The sequence below is a fragment of the Acomys minous genome (genome assembly GCF_964271855.1).
Source record: "Acomys minous genome assembly, chromosome: 14".
Classification (NCBI taxonomy): Eukaryota; Metazoa; Chordata; class Mammalia; order Rodentia; family Muridae; genus Acomys; species Acomys minous.
The window spans coordinates 61,674,930-61,700,138 of NC_140496.1; the positions used below are offsets into that span (position 1 = coordinate 61,674,930).

The 25,209-nt window shown below is 47.0% G+C and overlaps 2 long non-coding RNA genes across 3 annotated transcripts in view; one reads left to right on the top strand and one right to left on the bottom strand.

Annotated features, from left to right (window-relative positions):
- Positions 1-25,209, top strand: part of LOC311582358 — a 265,833-nt gene that overhangs the window by 221,176 nt on the left and 19,448 nt on the right. The gene's annotated exons all lie outside the window — the stretch shown is intronic.
- On the bottom strand, positions 140-21,678 carry LOC311582359. 2 transcript variants are annotated; one of them, XR_014774100.1, is made up of 3 exons: positions 17,851-21,678; positions 17,398-17,477; positions 140-426 (listed from the first exon to the last, which is right to left on the bottom strand). It is a non-coding gene; the product is annotated as an uncharacterized lncRNA (long non-coding RNA). The 2 variants fall into 2 exon arrangements; XR_014774101.1 differs by lacking the exon at positions 140-426 and adding an exon at positions 15,553-16,543.

Below are 25,209 nucleotides of genomic sequence, written 5' to 3' on the forward strand. Positions count from 1 at the left end.
GTGACATTTTTCTATACTAAAGAAAGGATTGTATTCAATTCTAATCTTGTGTTGGTAATTTTGTATTTCTCTCATAGGAAGCCCTCTACATGGTATAAGCTTTACACCCCCACAAAACCTGAGTTCACCCCTGGATCATTTTGCCTTTATTTATTCTTTGTCATTTTGTGGGGGCGGGGGGGGGGAGAGTTCGAGACAGGGTTTCTCTTGGAGTCCTGGCTATCCTGGACTCACTTTATAGACCAAGCTGGCCTCGAACTCACAGATATCTGCCTGCCTCTGCCTCCCGAGTGTTGAGATTAAAGGTGTGTGCCACTATGCCTGGCATTCTTCGTCATCTTTCTCCACATACATGATGCGTGCCCAACACATCTAGGCTCTGACCCAGTAATGGGAACGCATGGAGAACAGGGCAGACCTCCCATCCTATGAGGAGAGAGGAAGACAAAGAAGATGTTGAAAGAGAAACTTCCTGAAGGAAATATTTCATCTGAGGATTCTAGACTATGTCAGCTGTATCTGGATAAAGAATTAGACAAAGCACAGGCCAACGGTGTCCTGAGTTGGGACGGGCTCTATACAGTATGCTCAGTAAATACCTACTGAATTAAAACAAGTAAATAAACACTGTGGCTTGGGTCAGGGTTGAGATGCTATGGGAGGGATGGCGGTCACATCAGCTGGCAATAGAAGAAAGTGGAATGAGAGTCAGGGTAGATGTGATGGAAGTCCTGATGTTCAAGTGATGAATTGGCACATGCAAAGGCCCTGGAGTCAGGGAAAGATCAGAGAGCAGTTCTGTGTGGCTGGACCACAGCAACCAGATTTTTTGTTTTTTGTTTGTTTGGTTTTGGTTTTTCTTTTCTTTTTTTAAAGATTTATTTATTATGTATACAGTGTTCTGCCTACATGTACACTTGCACACCAGAAGAGGACAACAGACATCATTATAGATGCTTGTGAGCCACTATGCAGTTGCTGGGAATTGAACTCAGGACCTTTGGAAGAGCAGCCAGTGCTCTTAGCCTCTGAGCCATCTCTCCAGTCACCCAGTAGCCAGATTTGTGAAGGAGAAGTTTTTGAAGGAAAGTTGCAGATTTAAAAGGTGATGAACACAAGTGATGGGACAGCAATTGAGTTGTAATCTGAATAAATTAATAAAATTAAAAATTAAAATAAATAAATAAATAGAAGGTGATGAATTCTAAGTCCAGCAAGAATAGGGCTGGAGATAGCCATACCTCGAGAGCCTCATAAGCCATGATGAAATATGGGGTCCTGTGTTCGATGCTTTCGGGGGAATGAAATGACATGCTCAGATCAGCAAGTCAGGAAGGTTGGGTTTCTGTGACTGACAAAAGCCTGGAGGGGGAGAAGGAAGGACAGGGACAGCTCAGCTCAGCTCCCCTCCCAAGTGAGGGGCACCAGAAGAAGGGACAACCCTGAAGAACTCCAAGAGGTCACATCAGGGCAGACAGGGACCTGCCTCTTCCTCCCCGAAGCCAGCCACTCTGACAGAAGATCCATGGTTCTTATGGAAGGTGTTTCTGCACAGAGATTGCTGGGTCCCAACACGGTGAGCCTATGTGGTGTTTCCTGTTTGCTCGTCCCCCTCCTGGATTTCTGCCCACTGACTTCTCATTAGAATTTGTCACTATGAACCCCACTAAAGACTGGGCAGCATGGGAGTCAGATCTCTGTGTTTGGTCCTCACTGCCTCTCCATAAGGAGGCCCCAGGGCTGGCCATGTCTCAGATTCTTCAAGATAAGCCACTCTACCGTCTCCACACGACCTTTCTCCTTCCCAGCTCATCATCTGCCTCCCTGCCCCTTCATCTAGGGTCTCAGGGGCTATGACTCCCCTGACCAGCTATGGGATCACTCAACACCCTTCTGTTGAGTTACTCTAATGAGCCAGATACCTGTCCCTTTTAGGACCCTCACTGAGTCACACACATGCCCTTGCCACACCAAGCTAAGCTGTCATGAAATAACCTCTCCTCCTTTAAATCAGGCATCACCCCCGCCCCCACAAGCCCACAGCCAGCATCCATGGCCCAGCCCTCTACGCTGCACCCGCTGACCAGCCAGCACCACGCTGCACCGCTCCTTGCTTCTGGCCCTGGACTAGAGTTTGGCCTGAATTCTGAACCTGAGGGTGTTCCTGCAGGGGCAGAGGTGGGGTTGGGAAACCCCGGTGAGACCCGGGGAACGGGTCACCAAGTAACCAATGACTGAGATCCCTGGTTCTCCAGAAAGAGCAAGAAACACCTGCCATGTTGCTGTTCTCAAACTCACCACACCTGAGGCTGCCTGCTGACCTGCAGCCATCTGCATGCCACCTGGGTTAAGGGTGAATGAGTTATTGTGGCATTTCTGTAAGTCCCTCCTCCTCCACCGTGGAATGCAGACATCCAGGGCAGGAGCTTGCTCACAACTGTCTCCCGGGGCCAACCCCAGTGCCCAGGCGTGGTGGTTACTGAGTCAGTATGCGGTGACCAACAGCAGACCAGCGACCAGCCTCAGGCCATCTGTTGAGCATCTTCCTTCTTCCTCAAAGGAGACAGAGCCCCATGGAGCCAGGAGCCTTTGGGTTCCACAACTCCAGCATCCTTTAGCGCTGCAACCGTTTCCAGCGACTGTTTCCAGGCTATTTCCTCTGCTACAGGCTGCAGAAGGCTGCTTTGGGGCTACTTTCCCGTACCTCATTAGCATCTGTTTATCAAAGCCTATCACATGAAATTATCTTTTGATTTAATAGTAAGCCTTAATTTAGCTCAATATTTAAAGAGCAACTTTCTAGAGCTGGGTGGGTGTGGTGGATCACACCTGTAATCCCAGCAGCTGGGGAGGCTGTAGTGTGTGTGGTATGGTGTGACAGTGGTGGTGGTGGTGGTGGTGGTGTGGGTGTTACATGAGCTCCAGGCCAGACTGGAGTGCAGAGTGAGACGCTGTCTCAAAAGAAGAGAATGATTATTTCCCAGATTTCCTGCCTGAAATTTTACTATTTTTTCCAGGTTTTCAATGTCATGAACAGCCTCCCAACTCTCACCTCAGCCTCCAGACCCTCACCCCAGCCTCCCGACCCTCACCCCAGCCTCCCGACCCTCACCCCAGCCTCCCGACCCTCACCCCCGCCTCCGGACCCTCACCCCCGCCTCCCGACCCTCACCCCCGCCTCCCGACCCTCACCCCCGCCTCCCGACCCTCACCCCCGCCTCCCGACCCTCACCCCCGCCTCCCGACCCTCACCCCCGCCTCCCGACCCTCACCCCCGCCTCCCGACCCTCACCCCAGCCTCCCGACCCTCACCCCAGCCTCCCGACCCTCACCCCAGCCTCCCGACCCTCACCCCAGCCTCCCGACCTTCACCCCAGCCTCCCGACCCTCACCCCAGGCTCTGAACGCTCACCCCAGCCTCCCGACCTTCACCCCAGCCTCCCAACCCTCACCCCAGGCTCTGAACCCTCACCCCAGCCTCCCGACCTTCACCCCAGCCTCCCAACCCTCACCCCAGGCTCTGAACGCTCACCCCAGCCTCCCGACCCTCACCCCAGCCTCCAGACCCTCACCCCAGCCTCTGAACGCTCACCCCAGCCTCCCGACCCTCACCCCAGCCTCCAGACCCTCACCCCAGCCTCTGAACGCTCACCCCAGCCTCCCGACCCTCACCCCAGCCTCCAGACCCTCACCCCAGCCTCTGAACGCTCACCCCAGCCTCCCGACCCTCACCTCAGCCTCCCACTTGGACAATTAACAAAGGCTGACACACACACCCCAATCTCTCTAGGGGAGCTTTTCCTTGTCAGGCTAAGGAATTTCATGGCCTGTAGAAGGTTGGCTAGAATGTTCTCTGAATGTCTGACCTTACCCTGTGCTGTCCTTTCCCAGTGAGGCACTGACCCACTCTACAGCTCCCTGGGCAGCAGAGTCCAGGGTAGCCTGAGGCCTCTTTCTACTCTGAGTGATGCCTTGTTATCAGTACCACTCACAGAATATCACCTGCTGTGTTATTACCTTCAATATTAACTATCTCTCAGGGTTTGTTACCGAACATTTTGAAATCTGTACGTGTGTGTCTCTCTGACTAAATTATAAGCTCCCAAAGGGCAGAAACCATGCTTTAGATTCCTACCGCCTTGGGTAGAAGCTGATTTTAGGTGACTCAGTGACTCTGTGACTCAGGCAGAGGCCTCCATAGGGCAAGTTGTTGTGTGAGGTGTGTGTGTAGTGTGTGTGAGAGAGACAGAGAAGAGTGTGTGTGTTTATGTGGTGTGTAAGGATATGTGAGTGTGTGTGTGAGGGATATAAGTTTATGTGTGTGGGAGAGAGAGGTGTGTATAGGGGGTGTGTGAGGAGTATGTGTGTGTTGTGTAGGTGTGAGGGGTGTGTGAGGAGTGTGTGTGTGTGTGTGTGTATGTGTGTGTGTATATGTGAGAGAGAGAGGTATGTGAGTATGAGAGATGTACATAGATGGGGAAGGTGTTTGAGTGTATGTGTAAATGTGAGGTATGTGTAAGGGGTGTGTGTGTGTGTGTGTGTGTGTGTGTGTGAGGTATGTGTGAGAGGTGTGTGTGTGTATGTGAGGTATGTGTGAGGGGTGTGTGTGTGTGTGTGTGTGTGTGTGTGAGAGGTATGTGTGAGAGGTGTGTGTGTGTGTGTGTGTATGTGAGGTATGTGTGAGGGGTGTGTGTGTGTGTGTGTGTGTGTGTGAGAGAGAGGTATGTGTGAGAGGTGTGTGTGTGTGTGTGTGTATGTGAGGTATGTGTGAGGGGTGTGTGTGTGTGTGTGTGTGTGAGGTATGTGTGAGAGGTGTGTGTGTGTGTGTATGTGAGGTATGTGTGAGGGGTGTGTGTGTGTGTGTGTGAGGTATGTGTGAGAGGTGTGTGTGTGTGTGTGTGTGTGTGCGCGCGCGCGTGCGCGCGCGCATCACAGAAGAGCTGGTGCTATCTGTGAGAAAGGGGGCTGAGAGAAAAAACACCACTGAAGATCTAGAAAAGCAAAATGCTTTCTTCAAAAGCAGACAGGTCGGTATTATTTCTTAAGACTTATCACCAATTAATCCACAGCCTGAATACAAAGGTGGAATGGGAAAGAAACGGGAGAAAAGCAACTCTCAACTCTATGATCTGCGCTCTTCCTTTTTATAACCCTGGCAAAGGCTGGCATAGAGGCAAATCCCATTTACAAGGACAGCAGAAACCGTCTCCTCCCTGACCCAAGCCTCTCCATGCATCATAAATATCCCCACAGTCATAAGGACTCTGATGAGGAAGCAGAAGGCTCTTAATTGGCTCCAAGTAATTTTATGGTGGCGGTGCCACGTGAGGTGCACAGAATGAGAGAAGGACAGGGCAAGGGACCTCCCAAGAGGAAACTAAAGTCTAATCTTCTACGCTGTGTTGACTTAAACTATGAAAATAAAAACTGGCTTGTGATCCACTGGAAAGACTATATTCTTCCTTGGTCTCAGACCAGTTTCCTTCTGGTTAAATCTTATGGCGGTTGATTTCTTTATCTTATAAAATAAGAGTCATTGCTGGCATTTATTAAAAAGAAATGTTAGGATAGTGGATAGCAAGCGGCAGTCTTCATGCAATAGCATACTATGTAGCAAAAAAATATATATATATATATATATATATATATATATATGGACCAGTGATCAAAGACCATGGAGGAGTTTCAGAGACATTCTGCAAGGCTCGGTATAGTGGGCCAGGTTTATAATGCCAGCACTCAGGAGGCTAAGGCAGACACATCTTGAGTTTAAGGCTAGCCTGAACCACACACACGGCAAGCCCCACACTAGCCTGAGCTCTATAACGAGACTATCTCAGAAACAAAATGAAACTCGCAACATGTGAAAGTAATGCATACTGCACGAGCAAAGCAGCGTTACTCTACACTGGTTGTGAACACATGTGGGAAGTTATGTTTATACACAAGTTAAAGAACATAGGCGAATTACTCTAGGTAAGCAGGCAGCGACGGCAAAAACCTAGGAGTCATCGGGAGCCAATCCCCGAGGCTCAGGAATGGACGGAATTTTATCTGTGCCCATTCCACTCCCATTCAGCCAAAAGGCCCTGGAAAGGACCCCACCCTGCGTTTTGTCCCCTAGGGAATGTGCCTTGCTGGCCTGAAACATGCTGAAGGGCAACCTGGCTCGAAGCCAGGCCGAAGCAGCCCAGGCTGCTCTAGCGAGGTCCTTCCTACCTCAGGATGTTGCACTCGGTGGTTAAAAATGCAGGAAGGAGATGTAACAAGAATAAATTAATAAAAAAAAATTTTTTTTAATGCAGAAAGGGTGAGTGCTGGTGGCTCCGATGTCACTTGGCAAACTGTCTCGCACATAATTCCCTTTATAGGATATTCTATTTTTCTACTTCCTGTGACAAAATGACCGGCAAAAGCCACTCAGTGAAGGAAGGATTATTTTAGCTCAGTTTGAGACAGACCTATTGGCAACGATGGGCAAAGAACGGAAGCAGGAGTATGAGGTCACTGGCCACGCACGTTACATCTGCAGTCAGGAAACAGACAGGGGAATGGCGGCGTGCGTGCCATATTGCTGCACATGCTCTCTCTGCCACTCCTTTTTATTCAGGTGGGGTACTTAGCCCGTGGGATGGTGCAAGCCACGCTCAGGGCAGAAACACCTTCGCAGATATGCCTAGAGCTGTCTCCCAGGTGATTTTAAACCCAACCGACGTGACAGTCATACACCTACCCCTTGTTAACCTGGCATCCAAACACATCACTCTACTTCCTAACGTTCCACTCCCAGCCTCATAAAAGGCCCACAGTCATCTCCTAATAGAGAATGTATTCTGTTCATCTCCAAGCGCCCCAAGTCTTTTGTTTTGTTTTTTGTTTTTTTTGAGACAGAGTTTCTCTATGGAGGTCTGGCTGTCCTGGACTCACTTTGTAGACCAAGCTGGCGTCGAATTCACGAAGATCTGCCTGTGCCCCTAAGTCTTAATAGTTGTAAATTGTTTAAGCATCTGGAGCCTCTTTTGATAGAGCAATCTCTTAATTGTAAGCTCCTGGGAAGTTATAAATAACAGTAAGTTTCAAGGGCTGGAGAGATGGCTCAGCAGTCAAGAGCACATATAACAGACCCAAATTCAGTTCCCAGCACCCATGTCAGGTGGCTCACACTGCATGTAATTCCAGCTATAAGGAATCCAGCGCTCTTCTTGATTCTGTGGGTGCCCCTCCCCCCACACACATATCAAACATAAAATAAATCTTTTTTTTTAAGTTACACATCTTCAATGTATAATAATAGAACAAACATTTTCATCCCAGAAGGGAGGAATGGGATTATATCGAGGAAAGATTGAATTAAAACAAGACAGAAACCCACCAGAGTGAAAACACCAAATCTGTCAGCTCCAAATCCAGCATCTGGTGCTCATGATGGAATCTTCTGGGCTCTAACAGACTTAGACAGCCTGCTCCTATATTCTTGCTGCTCTTAGCACGCATGGCCTCTCTCTTGGGTTGGGTCAACCTTGTGCCTTCAGCTTTCCTTAGAAGACATGGCATGGTCCTTGGCATCTCAGACATCCGGGGATTATCAATGCAACTGAGCATTCACCATCACAGCTTCACTCACTGGGCTCTCAGAGCATCTTTGCAAGGTATCCAGCCTTGCTACATATTGCCTTGCCTTAGTGGCCTGCAGGACCTGATGAAAGCCTCCATCACCACCACCTCCTCCCACCCCCACCCCCCAAGGTTGCATTTTTACATGCTTACAAAAATCAACACTACATAGATAATGCTGACAGGTTCTTCTGCCAGCTCAGTGTGGTCTGGCCCACTTCTACCACAGTTATAACGTCCTCTGTGTGCCTTAGATGCCAAACATGAGCAGGAATCCTCCCTGGGTAGCTGTTGTTAAGCAGAGAACTCCTTTAGCTACATTCTCAGTTCGGTTTCTCTCCTTTCAAACAAATTTGCATTTTCACAAGCTGGAGCTTTTGAAGTGTGTGGTCTTGCCCTAAAGACATATGTTCTATTCCTAGTGCAAAGTGAAAGATTCCTCCTTAATTGTGCTAATCTCTTTAACAAGTACAGCTGCTGTCTCTATACCCACATCTATAATTTTAAACACACACATGCTCTTATCCTCACCAAACTGATCATATTCTTAGCTTTCTACTCCACTTGCTGCTCTTTCTCACTACAAACTTGGATAAGAGCCGTGAGCAGTAATCACGGCACAGCCTCGATACTGTACCACCTTGAACAGTCCTGTTTAAAAAAGAAAATTATCTTTTGGATTGAGTCTAACTCAAATTTCTCATAACGTGGTAAATGTACAGACAGGTTCTCTGCCAGAATAGACCACCAATGGCCTCTAGCCAAGCTCCTGATAGAGTTCTTGTTCCCCTCTGAAACCTCATGGGCAAAGTTTATAATTTTACTTTATATTTTTCTTCATTCTGATCCCACCAAGTCCTGCTAGAATGGTCCACTAAGCTCTGCTTACAGCATCCCAGGGCCTCTCTAGCACATGCCTCAAATTCTTCTCATTCTTTTCATATACCAGCCCCAAAGACCAATGAAGTACAGTCAGGTGTATCATAGGAACAACCCAACTTCTGGTACCAATTTCCTATACTGTATCGTAGCAACAACCCAACTTCTGGTACCAATTTATCTATACTGGTTACTGTTCTCATTGCTATGACAAAATACCTACAGAAGTGACTTAGGAAAGGAAGGGTTTAGTTTGGTTAATGGTTTGAGGGAATACAACCCGTCACAGAAAATAGGTGTGGCCTCAGGAGTGTGAGACAGCTGGTCACCTTGCATCGGCAGCCAGGAAGTAAAGAGATGCATGCTATTACCTTCTTTTTTTCCCCTCTTTCTGCCTCAGTCAATGGGATGGTGCTGCCTGCCTTCAGGGTAGGTCTTCCCTTCAGCTAAACCTCTGCGGAAATGCCCTGAAGGATCCTAAAAGTTGTGTCTCCTAGGTGATTCTAAATCCAGTCAAGCTAACACTAATTACCCACCAGGGTCATCTACACAGCAAAAGAAAGTATGATCGATGGTTGGGAAATGGCCTTAGAGGTGGAGGGAGGGAGGGAGGAGCTGAGGAAGAGCAAGAGTGAGCTTTCTGGTAGAAATGCACCATAAATCTTCCTAGGACTTTGTTTTGCACAGTTGATTACAGATGTTATGACTCAGCAAATGTGTGCTTAAGAGTCACACATGTCTTAGTGTTCTGGCTCTGCGAAGAGACACCATGGCCAAGCAACTCTTGTCAAGAAAAGCATTTAAGTGGGGGCTTGCGTACAGCTTCAGAGGCATTATTTATTATCATCACGGTGGGAGCGCAGCAGCACCACAGGCAGGCACGGTGCCGGAGAAGTAGCTGAGAGTCTTTACATGCCGACCCTCAGTCAGCCAGCACAGAGAGAGACAGTGAAGGACCTGGCTTTTGAAACCTTAAAACCCATCCCCCTGGGACACACCGCCTCCAACAAGGACACACCTACTCTAAGAAGGCCACGTCTCCTAATCCTTCTGAAACAGTTCCACCAACTAGGGACTAAGTATGCATGGCCTACAGGGGGCCATCCTTATTCAAACCGCCACAGCACATGTTGACTCTACACTTGGAGAAAGAAGAACAGATGAGTTCTGAAATACAGCTAGTCACATGCTGAAGAGAAAAGTGTACTGATGAAGGTCTGAAATTTGTTTTGAAATGCATCACTAAAATAAGGCAGAATCACAGATAAATAGGATGATAGATGGACAAATAAGAAAAAATTTTTTAATAAATTGGTAATGGCAGGATCTGGGTGGCTCATATATAATCTCTTCACTATACAAGTCCTTCATTCTTTACCACGTCTTTCATATTTTTTCACACTAAGATTAAACTTATGTAATTTTTAAATAGCAATGATTTACTGATTGCCTAGGTACAGAGAGTTTTATAAACATCTTCCTAATCTCATTTCCCCCGATGTTACAGGTTGGAAAGTTGAGTGCAGAGGCTAAGTGGCTTCCTGGGAGACACGTGGTTAGGTGCACTGGAGCCAGACCCGTATAAGCCTCCTTCCTTCCTTCAAAGGGGGACGGTTCACCTTTGGTTTTGACCTTAACTTCTGACCAGTCCCAGGGGACTGAATCATAGAGATGGGCAGCAGGGAGATGGTATCTGAGAAAGATTAATCTGGTTATTTATAGCATGGGAAAGAAAAAAAAAAAACACCAGCAACCAATCACCTCAAGTGGCACCTTCCAATCAAGCTGTGTGGCAGGCTCTCTGACCCTCTGGTGCTGGTGCTCCTATGAGGTGCCTCAGGACAGGAGGCCAGGCTCAGCCTACACCTGCCTTGGCTACAACAGTAACACACGTCGGAGAATAACTCAACAGATCTCAACGGAACAGCATCCGATAACCACAGACATAAATAGCCAGGGCAGGAGAGATGGCTCCGCCTGTGAAAGACCTCGCCACCAAGCCTGACAGCCTCAGTTTGCTTCCCAGAACCTACATGGTAGAAGAAGAAAACCAACTCCCAGAAGTTGCACTCTTAACTTCCACACACGTGCCATGGCAATCACACACACATACACACACACACACACACACACACACACACACACACACACACACACACACACACTGAATGGATCAATGCAGAAAGAAGCCCCAGAAAGACATGTTAAGAGGAGGTTACTGGAGGGTGATGCCAAGCTACACCTCCCAAGACCAAGATGGTACATTTTTACCTGAGATGGAGCTCCGACCAGAACTGAGATCCTCAAAGAACTGAGAGAGCCACTGTGCCTGGTGAGATGGAGGGAGTCAGAGTGACCCAGAGATTTTCCAGCTCCAGACCCAATGGGGCTCTCTGCTCAGCTTGGTTCCTTCCACAAAGGCCTGCTCTTTCCTTTCCCTCTGTAGTAGCTTTGAGGCCTTTCTCTCAACCCTCCACACCCTTTCTTCCTCACCTAGATACACATTTAAGAGCTTTTCATCCTTTAAAATCAGCCCAGGGGCCACAAAAACAAACATGGGGAATTACATAGGCCTTAGAGCCCTGAGAACATTGCCTCTCAGCTTTTGTCTCCTTCACGCGAGACAAGAAGTGATGTTCATTTGCCAATGGTCCATTATTTAGACTTGTTAGGGGTCCTCAAAGACCAACCTTAGTCCAGCTCTGGTCTTAGGTGGCTCCTGATACTCTGTCCTCCATGAGAAAAGTCTCTTTTAGTGAGAGCTTCTCCACAGCTGTGTTCCCACCACCCTGGTGAGAGGCCTCAAGGCATGTGCTCCATATCTGTTGCTTAAGAAATCACCTAAGGGGCTGGAGAGATGGCTCAGAGATTAATAGCACTGACTGCTCTTTCAGAGGTCCTGAGTTCAATTCCCAGCAACCACATGGTGGCTCACAACCATCTGTAATGTGATATGATGCCCTCTTCTGGCCTTTGGGGTGCAAGCAGGCAGAGCAATGTATACATAATAAATAAATCTTTAAAAAAAGAAAATAAATAAATAAATAAATCACCTAAACGCTACACTCTCCTGCCAATCATTTACCACCCTTTGTCATTTTTTGTTAGGAAGCTCCAGCTGTGTAGTTCTGGTTCGGAGGTCTCTCATTCATTTGCAAATATGTGTCATGTCACCCAGATCATCATCACAGAAGTAAGAGGCCCCACTTGTAAGCTGGCTCATCCACTTGACTGGCACATAGGCGGCTGGCTTCTGTCCACGGGCCCGGTTCCACTGCGTGAAGGCCTCTCTGTGTTGCCATTTGGCATGACGTTTACAGCCTAGCCTCCAACATCGCAAGGTGCCACTTCTACATTATTTTATGGATCACTGGATCACAAAGGTCCTGTCCCTTCGATGTGAAAGAGGAGTACAGAAGGCCCCAGAGTCACTGGAGGCCAGCTTGGAAGGAGGGACAGAGTCCAAGAAAAGAAACGTTAGTCCTCACATACTCTAGGATGAAGTGAGTGAGGAAGGCACAGCCCTGGCCACCTAAGGCTTCTTAGCTAGTGGGAGACGACATTCACAGAAACGTTTGCTCGTGAAAACCCTGTCTCCTTAGAGATCTACGCCCTCCTACTTTTCTACTGATCCTCTCTTTTCTCACTGGGCCCACTGGTCTTTTCTCTAATACTTTCACAGACCAAGCCCTACCTTCCTTGGGTCCTTTGCGCTGGCTGTTCGCTGGGATGTCCTCCCAGGGTTTGCATGGCCAGTTACTTCCTGTTGTTCAGGTCACCAAGTATGTGCCGCGTGATACTTTCTTGAAGGCTCTTTGTCTGCCTCCCTCCCGCCACCATGACATAAGCTGCAGAGGAATGGCAAGTCAGAATCCTCCACGTTGCTTCAGCCCCTGTCTTAGAGCAGTGTTAGTTAGGCATCTCAACAGCACCCCCCTTCTAACCAAGCTCTACCAATTCTTCCCTCCAGAACTGTGGGTCCTTGTCTGCAGGCAGAGGAGATGCTCCCTCCTGGTAAGCTTGTGCTTGGACATAGGTGAGCGGACCCCCCCTGCTGATAACAACCCACCAGACCCAAATGTGTTAAAAAGCTAGTTCCTAGCAGACCCTAACCCACACAAAAGGTGCCAAAAGCTAGTTCTTTGAAGAGTAACATATCAAAGGTGCCCTGGTGACAAGCCCCTGCCCAAGTGTCCTGGGATTGTCTCCTGCTTTCCATGTACCCTTAGTTTAAAAACCCAGAGGCTGGAAGGCTTGGGAGCACACTCCCCGCTTCTCCCCCATAGCTCTCTCCCCTTGTCTTTCTTTTATCATTAAGCTTAGTGAACTAAAATCTAGTTCTCTGACTCTTGACTGTTCTTATTTTAATCAAGTGCGGTCTGGCCTTTCACAAGCCAGAGGTGCCCTTTCCCCTCTGGAAGGGACGCAGATTTTTTTTTTTAATTTTTATCAATTTATTCAGATTACAACTCAATTGTTATCCCATCACTTGTATCCTCTCATTCCTCCCTCCCTCCTGCTTTCACTCTATTCCCCTCCCCTAGGTCTATGACTGAGGGGGACTTCCTCCCCCACCATATGGTCATAGGGTATCAAGTCTCATCTTGGTAGCCTGCTTATTCTTTCTTTGAGTGCCACCAGACCTCCCCACTAAGGGGAGGTGGTCAAATATGGAGCACCAGAGTTCATGTCAAAGTCACTCTCCGCTTTTCACATAACTGTGGAGAATGTCCTGTCCATTGGGTAGATCAGAGTAAAGGTTCGATGTTTACTATTGTATTGTCCTTGGTTAGTGCCATAGTTTGAGCAAACCCTCCTGGGCCCCAATCCACCCATCACGATGTTTTTCTTGTAGGTTTCAAGGACCCTCTGGGTCCTTCTATTTCCCCATCTCCTATATTTCTCTTACCTAGAGTCTCAGTAGGATGTCCTCACATCTATCCCAATCTCCTGATAAGTGAAGACTTTCATGGGACACGCCTTTTGGGCTATTGCCCAATTATTGTCTCAACCCAGCTGTGCACAGCTGCCCAGTGCTCCCTCCCTGCCCAGAAGGCCTTCTTCGTGACCGGTTCTCAGAACGGAGCCTTCTTCAGCTAGCCTCCAGAAGGCTGAAGAAAACTCTGTGACCAGATTCTCAGCCCAGCCTCTCGGAAAAAGGAACCCACACAGAATACTGCGACCTCAAGCCCCAGGCACATTACTTAGCTAGCTTGCCTGCCAAACGTGGGTAAAGTCCAAGCCCAGTTTCCAACCCAACTTTCCCTTACCTGTGATTCTACTCCCCAAGTGGCCCAGGCGTGACTCTGAGACAGGTCTCCACTCTGGGTTCCCTTGACTAGATTTCCAATGTCCCCCCTCCCCCGGGAAAGCACCATTCAAACCTCATTTGGCTGAGCACGTGTTTCTGGCCTTCGTGGGCTGATATATGAAAAGCAGTCACTCATTAACACCCCAACTGCTTGTCAGAGGAAACAACATGATGCACCAGGACCCCCACGCGTATTTATTTTTAAAATATGTTTTTTAATTTGAAAGCACGCGGCCGCTGCAGGTCTGAGGGCCACCACACCTGCTGTGGTGTGTGATTAGCCAAGCCTTTTCTCACTGGGTGGCGTGGCTAGCTAATGGACTCATGTCTGTTTATCTTCAGTTAATTAAAATTTTGCCAAATCTTCCTCACAGCCCCTGCTCACAGCAAGGCCAGGCCTTGGCTCGTGGCCCTGATCTGGGCTGGCAGGCTGGAGGGGGGCGGTCATCCTATTAAATATTAATCTAAAAAGGCAATCAGGCCGATGGGCGTCCACCCCTGAAGTCCTCCCGCTGGGAAGTCACAGATCGATGCCAGAGCTCAGCGCCTGTGGTAACTCTTCCTGCCAGGCCTTAGTCAGCCTCAGATACAGATTTTCAGAGCGGTTTGTTGATAAATCTGAGCAGAATTCTGAGCACTCTCTCTTAAAAACTGGGGTGAATTACACCATGCATCAGCCTTGGAAAGGGATGCTAAGCGTGGTGTGAAAGTACACCTTATAAACGGCGAATAGACCGATTTGACAGCATTTATTTGGAAGTGCTGGGTTAGGTAAAGACTCAAAAGCACCTCACACATCAGATGCCAGCTCTGAAACTGCCTCTGAGGAAAAGGAGCGATGGAGGCAGAGTCGACCCCTCAGAGCAGATTTGTGGATGCTGCTGTCTTCCACATTCACCTTCCTCTCTTCAGTTGCTGCTCTGTCCCAGACTCAGATTGCTCCAGTAGGTACCTTCTGCTGGCAAGTTTATGAGATGCTCTCTGAGGCCCAGGCAGTGGTGGCGCACACCCTTAATCCCAGCACTTGGGAGGAAGAGGCAGGGAGATCTCTGAACTGGAGGCCAGCCTGGTCTACAGAGTGAGTTCCAGGACAGACAGGGCTACACCAAGAAACCCTGTCTCAGAAACAACAACAACAACAAAACCAAAACAAATAAAAAGAGGGGCTGGAGAGATGGCTCAGTGGTTAAGAGCACTGTCTGCTCTTCCAGAGGTCCTGAGTTCAATTCCCAGCACCCACATGGCAGCTAATAACTGTCTGTAACTCCAAGAGCCTCACACAGACATACATGCAGGCTAAACATCAATGCATATAAAATAAAAATAAAATGAAACAAACAAAGAAACAAAAAGAAACCTTCTATTATGGGTTTAATTTTATCACTCAGAAGGATCTGCCACTGTCCAGAACCTGTGTCAGTTACTGCTTTTAGAAAGACAATCTTTGCAAATATAAATAGTAAAGAAAGGCAGGCCCAGGTCCAAGGACGAGTGCCTTCAGGAACACAGGTAACAGAGACACAGAGGCATGCTTACTGCCAGTGAGGGGAGAAGCAGGAACTGAAGTGATGTATCTACAGTATCTACAAGCCAAGCGTCTCCAAGGAATGTCAACAGTCACCTGCAGCTAGGAGGAGGCAGAGCCGGCACTTTCCCACCCCCAACCCCCCACCCTCACCCTCACCCCTACCCCCACCCCTACCCTCACCCCCTACCCCCCCTCCAGCCTAAGAACTCACAGCCCTGCCGACATCTGGACCCTTTAGACTCACACCTCCAGAACCAGGGAGAATAAACATCTGTTGTTTTAAGACACCAATTTTGTAGAGTTTATTCTGACAACCTTAGACATTAACAGGCCTACAGCACACCCCTCCTGGTGCTTCCTTCTCTGCAGACACTCTGCAGACTTCCTGGGACGTCAAGAACAAGGAAATACCAGCTTCCATTTAAGACAAAGCTAATGGCATACCCTATCACAGCTCAACACTTAGCAGCGACTCGGGAAGCATCACAGTTTGTGTTCTTGCCCAAGCAGAAGCCAATGGGTGTAAGAGAACCACTCTGGATGGGGGATGTCACTCAACCTAATTCAAGTCCCACAAGCTGTCATCATAGACAGAGAGGACAAGACATTGACATGAACTGGTACTGGCCTGAGCTAAAATATGGATTTTCATATTTTGTATTAATTTGATTTTTCTCCTGAAAGACGAGTGTTTGGCGGAGGGTATGACTCAACGGAGCTTATTAACTGAGTATGCTTGAGGCACTGGTTTTTATCCTAGCATGGAAAGAAGAAGGAAGGGAGAGTGGGAAGGAGGGAGGGAAGAAGGGAAGATGGAAGGAAAGAAGGAAGGAAAAAGGGAAGAAGGAAGAAAAACAGTTGGGCTTAATCTACTTCTAGAGTTGAAAGCTGAAAAAGAAGCTGAGGAGACAGACAGAGACAGAAAGAGATACAAAGACAGACTCCACGGTACCATTGGTCAACTGGATCCCAATGACTTCAACCCACTACTTCATCCAACAGCAGCACTGAGCCCCAGCAGCTTTGGTGTTGTCACACAAACCTTAACATTCACAAGACTAGAAATCATTTGGCCTGTGCTCTTGGGCTACAAGGAAACAGAACCTAGAAATCGATTACACAAGGACAGCTAGAAAAATACGTGCAATGAAAAGCACGTTTACAATAACACATGGGTCGGAGATAAAGCAGCATGAGAAATGTCCAAGAGTCTGAAATAAAACAAAAATGTAACTTTTCAGAACGTTCAGGATGCTATGGGGAGAAAAAAATTATGGCATGTGTTGGCATCAAAGGAATAGTAAAATCAGTCATCTAAGGTAAGTTTAAGGTCAATAGGAGATGCAGGATGTGAGACCATGCCTTTAATCCCAGCACTGAAAGGTAGAGGCCTCATCTACACAGTGAGTTCCAGGCCAGTCGGGGCTACACAGCGAGACCTGGTCTATATATAAATAAGTAAGTAAGTAAGTAAAGTCACTCAACAGAAGAAAAGAAACGATGTGGGCTCAGCAGTGCGTGCCTGTGGCCCTAGTTACTTAATAAAAATGAGGACCTGAGGGCTCCTGGTATGCTTGGGGAGAAGGACTTTATGGCAGATGTGGGGGAAATAACAGCTGGAGGCATCTGGAAGAGCAGAAGAGACTGGGCCATAAGAGAAGAAAGAGAGGAATGGGGAGAACTAGAGAGGAAAGAAAGGAGAGGGAAACTAAAGACAAAGAGGGCAAAGAGAACCAAGAGAGCTCACAGCCAAAACAGCTGAGTTATACAGGAAAGAGTAGCTAGGGGAGGGGAGGGAAGCTCAGTCAGTGGTTGGAGAGGTTTAGAATGTGTGTGTCTGTGTCTGTGTGTGTGTGTGTCTGTGTGTGTGTGTGTGTGTGTCTGTGTTTGTGTCTGTGTCTATGCACATGTGTGCACATATGTGTGTGTGTCTGTGTGTGCGTGACTATGTGTAGGGGGGAACTTGAGATGCTGAGCGAGCCTGGCAGCCAGTGTCAGGTTTGATATGTGAATAGACACCTCAGCTAACTGCTTGTCCTTGGTTTTTTTGGGACCTGAGACTTACGAGGCTGAAGCTCAAGATGATCACTTGAACTCAGGAATTTGAGACCATCCTAGGGTATCACAGCTAGGCCTTGCTTGTATCTTAAAAAAAAAGAAAGAAAGAAAGAAAAGAAAATCAAATCATATAAACTATTAACAGGAAATCGATAGCAAAAGGCAGTAAAACTAGAAGCTGATTCTTTGAAAAGCTCAGTAAAATCCATAAGCTGCCAGCCAGACTACGAGAAACAAGCTATGGATTGCTGATATCAGACAGGAAAGGGGGTTATCACTACAGTTATTACAGGCATTGGAAGAGTAATGAAGAAATAGCACAAACAACTCTGTAGGTAAATCTGATAATTTAAGAAGTGGATTGATTCCTCAGAAAAGAGAATCTGCCAAAACTCATGCCAGAAGAGCTGACAAATCTGAACAGGCTTTTGAATATGAATGAAGTTGAGTCAATAATAACCTGATTGAGTGGGTTAACTGGTGGGCTTCACCAATGTGGAAGGAATCATCGGTACCAGTTTTCTACGCCCTTCCAGAAGACAAGAGCAGGAGTGTCTTCACTCGCCCTATGAAGCCAACATGACCATACCACCAAACCCAGTGTCTACAAGAAAAAGAAAATGGCTGCACAACAGTTCCTTGAGCATAGACATTAAACTTGCCAGGAAGGGGCTGGAGAGGTGACCCAGACACTAAGAATGCTAGTTTTTCTTGCAGGGAACCTGGGTTTGCTTTTCGGCACCCACCCAGTGGCTTACAACCTTCTATAGCTCCAACTCCAGGGCGTGCGATGCCTTCTTTTGATCTCTGTGAACAACACCGTGTGCACATGGCGCCAGACATACATACTGGAGAAACACCAAAACACATAAAATAAAAAATTAATCAGCTGGGCAGTGTGTGTCTGTATGTTTCTGTGTGTGTGTGTGTGGCACGCTTGCCACAGCATCTGCGTAGAAATCGGAAAACAGCCTGCAGGAGTTGGTTCTTTCCTTGTGGGTGGGTTCTGGGGCTTGAACTCAAGTCATTAGGCCTGGTGGCCAGAATCTTTGCCTTCTGAGCCCAGTGGCCCACAATAACATATGTTAAGGGCAGGATGGGCAGAGAAAAACATCTATTATAGTGTAGTGTAATAACTGTTCCATGTCATTACTAGGTCCTCTTATCTCTTATCATGTCTAATTTATAAAATATATTTTTATTGATAACAGGGTCAACATGGTTACCCAGCATTCACATGGCTTCCAGCAATCTGAATTCTAGGTCTCATGCTTATACAGCAAGCTCTTTACCACCAGGCTGTCTCCCCCGTGCCCTGGCAGCCTTTCTTGAGAACCATGCTGTCCACGGAGGAGGCAGCAACTCTCTTGTCAAGGCAGCCCAAACCTTCTCCAGTCATGACCACTTCCCCCCAAGACATTTTCCTGTGATTCCCGAGTATATCTGTGTATAAAATAGATAATAAGCCAGTCAATTACTGATAGCAAATCATAAATGCATTTTAAATAATTATTTGATAGTCATGTAATTTTATAATTTATATTAAAGACTAAATCAAATTTGTATACCAAAGAGAGGATGTGCATATTCATTTTTACATAGAGGATTAAACCGTGATCCAAATATTTGATACTGCATAAGAGAGGCCATGAAGGATTTTCAGAGTTCACTGATATTTTGATTTTATAATCAATGCTGAGAACATCACTTTGCATAAATATTATGCATACTACTAAATGTCATACAACAGAAATCCCAGAAATGAAGACAATGCTCAGACAGCAAGTTTTCCAATGAAACATCCCAACATGACTGACACTTGTATACTGAGCAATGGCACCAGGAACTTTTGAGTGCTTGTTTTCTCTGATTAAACCATTATGTTTCGCTAAGAGCAGAAAACTTCTCACTGCAATTCATAACACAATAGTCTTGAGTCTGAGCAGAGCTGTCTGGGGCAGCACTTGTCGTTTCCTGGCCAGACAGCATGCACAGGCCACATGTTGTCCAGAACCAAGGCTGCAGGAAAGTCACGTGATGCAACATAGGTTTGGGGTCCCAGGAACACCTCAGATTCAGCCTGAGTTGGATTTCTGAATGCATTTTTTATTTTTATACATTGAGAATTTTATTTTATTTTATTTTATTTTTGCCAAATTTTTCAGTTCCCCTACACTCAGTTACTCACCCGCTTTGGGACCATTACTTGGTTTAAGAAGCTCGGCTTGATATTCTCTAGAGAAGACTAAACTATAGAAGAGCATGCCGTGGCAGTGCTGGATGTGCTGTGTCTGTGAGCGTCACTGCCACGAATCACTCCTCATGTGAGCTCTGGGAACAGCGGCGTAGCTGTGTAGATCCGCCAGTGGTCACAAATGAAGCATTCTAACTCTGGTGCCTATAGCGGGTGAACTTGCCCACAGGTGGGGACTGGGTTGGCGCTAACTACTCTGTCACCAAGTCATACCCCAACCCCAAAACTGCTCTGAAAAAATTGCGTTTGTGGGACTGGAGCGATGATGGCTCCAGGCTTGGTCCCTGGAACCCACATAAAGGTAGAGCCCGGTGTGGGGGCACACGCCTTTAATCCCAGCACTCGGGAGGCAGAGGCAGGCAGATTGCTGTGAGTTTGAGGCCAGCCTGGTCTACAAAGTGAGTTCAGGAGAGCCAAGGCTACACAGAGAAACCCTGTCTTAAAAAAACAAAAAACAAAAGTAGAAGAAAGCTGTCCTCTGACCTCTACACACGTGTGTGCCCAAACTTACACACGTCGCATACACACTCTTCATAACTATTGTTTTAAAAACTCATGCTTGTTCCTTGAAAAACAAAAGGGCTACTGACAAAGTCTTTCTCTCTACACTACCACCAACTGACTCAGCTCCTTGCTACCGACAACTACCTACAACTCACCTGGCATAACCAATTTCTTGAGAGCCCTTCAAAACTCTCCTTGGTCTTCATAAATATCTTATGTGGGACCAGTAAGGTGGCTCAAACAGTAAAGGTGTTTTCTGCCAATCCTGATGACCTAAGTCCAATCCCCTGAAACCCTAAGGGTAGGAGGAGTGAACAGAGTCTCATGGGTTATCTTCCAATCTCTACATAGTATCACGGTATGTGAACCTGGGCTTCCTTCTTCTGTTGTCATCGTCGTCGTCGTCGTCATCATCATCACCACACCATCATCTCAAGTGTGTCCAATAGGACAAACATGTAGCTTTTTACACCACAGCTCCCTACCCCAGGAGAAAAAAAAAATGTCTGGAGTTAACGTCCAGAAGCCAAGCCTTCCCTCTCAGCCCTCTCTAAGCTCCATCTGAACTTCAGATGCTCAAATGTCAAATGGCAATATTTCTGTGTTTCTCCTGAAGGCTGCCGGGGTGTCCTGAACGAGTCTGATGCGAGAAAAATGAGAGCCACACCAACAGTAGACAGAGGACTTCACTCCGGGCTATAAAAAGGATAGAGCAATCTCCCTTACCTCCACAGGACTGCGGAGAGCAGAAGCCACGGGGAACACAGGGGAAACATCTGGCGCGTCTGGCCCCTCTCCCGCCCTCCTACAGTTTCTCCAGCGTTTTTTCTTCCAGAAGACAGAGAAAAGGAAGCGCAGCTCCCCACCACCGGCACACTGGGTAAGCTCCAGCTTTGACCCAGTTCTACTTGAAATCACAACCCTCTCCTTCCTACCTCCCACAGACGCCCACCGGGCTGCCGAGTATAGAGGGCGCTGCGAAAGCTTACTTGCCAAATGGGGGCCGGGGATGGTAAAGCCGTTGAGAAAACAGCTGTTTGTTGGTTTCGTTTATTATCGTGTTTTTGCTCCTGTCTCGTTTGATTACAAGAGCCTGTTGGGGAACATAACAATCCTTCGCACTTTAGAGGAGCCTGTGCTGGGCTCTTCCAACCTTCGGTCCACTTTAACGCGACTCTGGGAAAGGGGGGTTGAGAATCGCATGTTTTTATCGAAAAGGCCCCTGTCAGACCGGCCTTTTCCTGGTCCCTGCCTCCCTCGCCCTCGCCGTGGCTAGCTGGCCTTTAGATGCAGTGCCCGAAGGGGGCCTGTGGCTGCAAGGGACAGGGGACTCCAGGCTATGCATTCCTGACTCCAGGAGCAGAGTGGGCAGTGTCTCTTCCGCTTCAGCAGGCCCTGCTGTAGCAGATGTCTTCCAGGCTGTCCAGCATTGCGACAGCCTCCACCTCCAGGCCATGTCCCTTCTGAGGAAACTGCCCAGTGTGTGAAGCCTCCCTTTGCAGCAGGCGGAAGTGTCAGATTGTTTCTCTTCCTGACCCCTACGGGTGATTCGGGGTTGGGGCAGGAAGTGGGGGAGTGGGGGTTGGGGTAACTGGGCGAGGCGGGGCAAGGGGAGGGGAGCGTAAGGCTGGCCCAAATGGACGCTCCCTCCCAGACTCCGGACTCTGGATTGTTCCAGAAGGCCAGCTGAGGCAGTGAACAGTTGGCATTTCTCCCAGTATCACTGCTTGGGTTCCCGCCGGGACTTAGATGGAGTTTTCCCCTGCCTTCTTGCCTCTTCCCCTGCATTTCCTCCTGGGGAAGCCATGGAAACTAGAACGCATTTTCCCCAAAGCCAATCTGGAAATATTTTTCTACTCCGTTCTCTGCTTTTTTGTGTAAAAGCTGACCACAGGGCTGGAGAGACGGCTCAGTGGTTAAGAGCATGGACCGCTCTTGCAAAGGACCTGGTTTATTTCCCTGGACAGATGGTGTGGCTCACAGTCATCCGTAACTACAGTTCCGGGGGGACCTGCCGCCCTCTTTTGGCTTCTATGGAAGTCAAGCACATATGTGGTACACATACATACGTGTAAGCAAAATATTTATACACATAAGATAAAATAAATAGTTAAAAAAAAAAAGAAGTCTGATAACAAATGTTGGCGAGAATGTGGGGAAAGAACCCTTATTTGCTTCGGGTAGGAGTAAAAACTAAAACAGCCATTGTGGAAATCAGTTTGGAGTCTCCAAAAAAATTTACAAATAGAATTACCATATAACCCACCTTGGCCCAAAGAACTCCATATCCTGCCTCAGAGATGTCCGCACATTCATTTTCTTACAGGTGCTGTATACACTATAGCAAGGAAAAGCAACCAACCTGGATGTCTATGAGCAGAAAAACAATGAAATGTGGTACGTGTACAAAATGGAGTATTATTCAGCTGTAAAGAAGATGAAATTTGCAGGAAATGAATGGACCTGAAAAGCATAACATTAATGGAGTATAATACCAAACTCCGGAAGCTGGAAACACATTCTTCCTCATATATGAACTGTAGCCCATGGTAAGTGCATAACTATATGTAAACAGATATCAAACATGGATGTAGTCTAGAACATTAGATGACGAGGAAGGTCAGAGCGCAGGTAAAGGACACATGAGCCAGGAGGGGATATAAACTCATTTTCCCCCCGAGTTTAAACTCTGTAATAGTTCTGTGTGTGTGTGTGTGTGTGTGTGTGTGTGTGATATGTGAATGTAACTCTGTGTACTGACGTAGCAAAAAGCATTTCTGCATTCCCACAGGATCCATCTCTGTTATTACTGGGAGGCATGATTGTGAGAGCTGGGCTTGCTTTTAATCCATTGACCATTAGTGCCACAGGAGTCAAATACACCAGGCACTGAATACATTTTCACAGACCCACTTGGAAAAAAAAGTGATTTTTAAAAATTATTGTCTGGAGGGGCGGGGAGAATTTTTATATTTTAAAGAGAAAATTTAAAATAAAATGAAAAAAAAAAACCCTAAGTCAAGAGACCTGTGAAAGAAAGTGAACAGAACATACTTAGAAAAACAAAAGGTTTCTTATATTCACATACTAGAAAATCTTATCCTGTCAAACTGCCAACACTACTGAAAGTGATCTGCAGATTCCATGTGACTTCCATCAAAATACCTATGATAAAAAATATATATATATATATATACCTGTGATGTTCCAAACAGAGACAAACAAAAAGGGCTGGTATGTAGCTCAGTAGTGCAACGTGCCTAGCATGCATGAAGCCACGGATTCAATCACCAGTACTGGAGGTGTGTGTGTGTGTGTGTGTGTGTGTGTGTGTGTGTGAGAGAGAGAGGGGGGGGGGATAGAGATGGAGAGAGAGAGAGAGAGAGAGAGAGAGAGAGAGAGAGAGAGAATATTAATTTAATTTATATGGAATCCTCAACCCCAAAATTCCAAAGCAACCAGTGTAGAAAGAACAAAGCTGAAGGCATTGTGATTCCTGACTTCAAAACATACTACAAAGCTACTGTAACCAAACAACAAGGTAATGGCCCCAAATAGATGTAGTACAGTGGAATAGGGAATCAAGAATAAACCAATGTAACTTACATTGGAAAATAAAAATTATTTTTAATAATGATGCTGGGGAAACTAGACATCCAGATGCAGGAGAAACTAGATGCTCATGCCTCACTATGTAAAAAACTCAACTCAAGCCCGTCAGTGGTGGCGCACTGGGCCTTCAATCCCAGCACACAGGAGGCAGAGGCAGGAGATCTTTGCGGGTTCGAGGCCAGCCTAGTCTATAGAGAGAGTTCGAGGATAGCCAGGGTTACACAGAGAAAATGTGTCTCAAAAAAAACAAAACAAAACAACAACATAAACAAAACAAAAATTCAAAAGTGGATCATAGACTTAAACATAAGACCTAACACTACAACGTCAGTAGAGCAGGACCCAGGGCAGTACTTTGGGATATGAGCAAAGGGGGTTTTGTTTTGCTTTGGTTTTTTTTTGTTTTTTGTTTTTTTTGTTTTTGTTTTTTTTTGGCTATGATTTCCCCCCAAACAGGCAAAAACTAAGAAGCTGAAAGAGAAAACTGATGCCTCCCATGAACAAAATAATGAAGGGATGGGGAAGGCATTTGCCAATTATTTTACCAGCAAGATATTGATTTCTGGAATATAGAAAACTCAGTAGAAAACAAAACCAACCCAACAATCATAAATCAGCTTAAAAATAGGCTTAAAAATTTAGGGAAATTGCTTTCTCCAAAGAAAATATACAGATAGCCAACTATCACATGGAAAAAAGAAAAACAACAAAACAAAACCAAAAAGAAACTTATCATCAGTCACCAGGGGAGCACAAAGCAGAGCCGCACAGTGGGGGATGGGAGGCTGACGGGAGAGATGGCTCAGCAGTCAAGAGCATCTGGCTTCTGCTCTCAGCACCAACAAGGTGGCCCACAGCTGCCTGTAACTCCAGCCCTAGGGGAGCTGACACCCTCTCCGGCCTCTGCAGGCACCTGTGCTCATGTGTGCACACATACACACACATAATTAAGAACAAATATTTTTTTAAAGCACACACACGCAGTGAGACATCAAGTCAGCCCTGGTAGAATGGCAAAAAGACACTAACAAATGCGGGTAGAAACACAGAGCTGGGAAAGCCTCGTGCACAGCAGGCGGGAGCATGGCCTGGCACAGCCCCTGTAGAAACAGTATGTAGATGCCTGGGAAGACAAGAAACACAACTGCAATCTGACCCAGAAAGCTCCCACTGAGTATAAATCAGGAGAAATTGAAATTAGCCGAGCAAAGAGACTCTGCGTCCCAAGGGCATAGAGCATCGCTCACCACAACAGAGGTGGGGTCAGCCTGGGTGTCCACTGACCAAGGGGTAAGAACATATAGTAAACACACAATAGAATATTATTTGTCCACAAACGTGAATACAGTTGTGTCCCTGGCCCCACATGGGTGGAATTGGAAGGCTAAGTGACATAAATCAGGCAGAGAAAGACACTTGTGCGGCTCTCTCATATAGTAACTGAACTAA